This window comes from Gavialis gangeticus, unplaced genomic scaffold, assembly GCF_001723915.1.
Source record: "Gavialis gangeticus isolate Ggan-Ray unplaced genomic scaffold, GavGan_comp1, whole genome shotgun sequence".
In the NCBI taxonomy this organism is placed as follows: Eukaryota; Metazoa; Chordata; order Crocodylia; family Gavialidae; genus Gavialis; species Gavialis gangeticus.
Window position 1 is genome coordinate 151,128,501 of NW_017729032.1, and position 2,442 is coordinate 151,130,942.

The window sequence follows — 2,442 nt, forward strand, 5'->3', positions numbered from 1 at the left end:
AGTACAAACAGCTGGACTTTCATTATACCAGCTTCTATGATAAGTAGAGATTTTTTTCTGCCCTTGTCAGGAGAAGAAATCTCATGAGTTTGATTTCACATTGAATTTCAGGGGGACTATACATCTGAATCAAGTTGTTCACCTTCTTTGTTGCCTGCAGGCTCAGGACCAGATGAACCATTTAGAGAGGAGACAGCGGTTTTACTGAACAATGCAGGCAGCCCAGGGAAAAGGACCTGGCAGTAGGTTGCTTAACAGATCTATTGTTATCAGTATAGCAACAGTGAGAATAAGAGGATGAAGTTATATAGGCAAGGAAAATAGACCATAAGGCAGCAGAAGCATTGAGCAATACCTCAGAGGAGACTTAAAGAGGCATTTATACTCTCATAGAATCATAGAAAATTAGGACTGGAAGGGGCATCCAGGGGTCATCTTGTGTAACCCCCTGCTCATGGCAGGATCATCCCTACCCACACTATCACATTATCCCATACAAGTTCTTGACTAATCTACTCCTCAAACCTACACAATCCACCCTGTCAGACAACTCTAAGGCATATTGTCCAAAGACCCCAAAGCACTTTAACTTGCCACAGGTAAAGCAGAGGGGAGGGGGGAGGGGAAGCTATTTGTACCCCACCACTGCTGGGACTGTTAAAATGCATAATATATAAAGTACATAGAAGAATGTGGGCCAGTGTATTAGAAAGCCCATTTACCTGGGGTTGATTGAGCTCTGTCCATTGACTGAAACATAGTGCCAGTTGCTTAAAAATAAATAAAATATGTTAGCATGTGCTTACGCGTTTGCCATTGTGTTTCACGTGGAGATGTTTCTCCCAGCCCAACGGTTCTCAAGCAGGGTGCCCCAGCCCCATGGGGTGCCGCGAGACAATAGAATTACAGAATATGAGGGTTGGAAGGGACCTCAGGAGATCATCTGGCATAGGTGACTGGTAGGGGGTGCATGGGGGTGCACATGCCCCCCCGATGGGGCTAGTGCCCCCCCCGATGGCCAACACTGATGCTGTTGGTAGGGCTGGTTCCTCCCCCCCCCCGACAGGGCCGCTGCCATCAGTAGCTGCTGCCGGTGCCCCCCAGATTCAGGAGGCATCAGTCATTCATGTTATCTGGTCCAACCTCCTGCTCAAAGCAGGACCATGCCCAGAATCTCATCCCCACCAAGACTTTGGCTATCCAGGTCTTAAAAACCTCTAAGGACAGAGATTCCATAACCTCTCTGGGTAGCCTGTTCCAGTGCTTTACTGCTCTCCTAATAAATCCTAATTAGCAATCTTAATGCCATTAGACTGGCTGCTCTGGCCCTTCCCAGGAGAAGCAATCTCACAAGTTCAATTTCACACTAACATCAAGGGGGCTGCACCTCTGAATCAAATTGTTCCCCTTCTCACCTTGCCTGCAGGCTCTGGACCAGACGAATCTTTCAGAGAGGGGGCAGGACAGGGGAAAGGGGTGTGCAACAGTAGGATGGCTGGAGGTGCCAGCCCCTAATGCACAAGTCGCCAAGGGAAACTCAAGAGTCTTCCCTAAGATAATCCACGGCGCTCAAACGATTTTGCCCGGAGCTCAGTGCAACAGGAGAAGGGCTCTAGTGGTTTTGTCTATAGTCAAAAAAGGAGTGGAAGCCCAGAGCTGGCATTTCCAAACAGGGCTCCAAGCAGGCAGGTCTATAGATGCACAGACCTTATTTATAGATAGATAGCTATATCTAGACCTATCCATATAGACTTTATATATGTGGATGGATCTAGATCTATCCATATAGACTTTAGATAGATAGATAGATAGATAGATATGTTGTTCATCCTTTGCAAATGAACATCACTGCATCCAGTGGGGGAGAAGAGAGAAAGGAAGTAGGAAAGAAAAAGGGAGGGAGAAAAGAGGGAGAAAGAGAGGAAAAAGGAGAAAAATGAGAGGAAAGAGAGAAGAGGGGGGGTAGAGGCTAAGTCATGTGGGTATGCAGGTGACTTATAAACCCAATCTTTGCCCTGAACAATCTTCAGATATATAGAACTTAGACAGATAGATAGATCTAGATCTAGCTATCCATATAGACCTTATATAGAGAGGCAGATCTAGATCTATCCATATAGACTATATATAAAGCTATCTACAGAGAGGTTATAGATATATAGAGATCTATCTCGACCTTATGTATAGAACTTATACATGTCTATATAGATGTAGATCTATACAGACCTACCTATTTATTAAAATATCTATAGGCCGTTTATATCCACATAAAAATATACAGACCTAACTGTCCTTCTAGGCTTCTGCTCTATAGACCTATCTATGCACCTGTGTCCAGCCCCTTTCTTGCATGGCTAGAGACACAGACACGGCTAGAAGTGAGCGGAGATGCAGTTGGAAGGGGGCGGGGCGGGGTCCTTCCTACCTGGCTGCCGGGCGGGT

General features: G+C 45.9%; 1 protein-coding gene across 1 annotated transcript in view; it reads right to left on the bottom strand.

Moving 5' to 3' along the window:
- The window catches only part of NMS (neuromedin S), a 9,364-nt gene extending 8,494 nt beyond the window's left edge, over positions 1–870 (bottom strand). Inside the window, exon 1 of the mRNA XM_019525597.1 lies at positions 723–870. The gene's annotated coding sequence lies outside the window, so the exon portion shown is untranslated. The remainder of the gene's footprint in view (positions 1–722) is intronic.
- Positions 871–2,442: the final 1,572 nt, after the last annotated feature.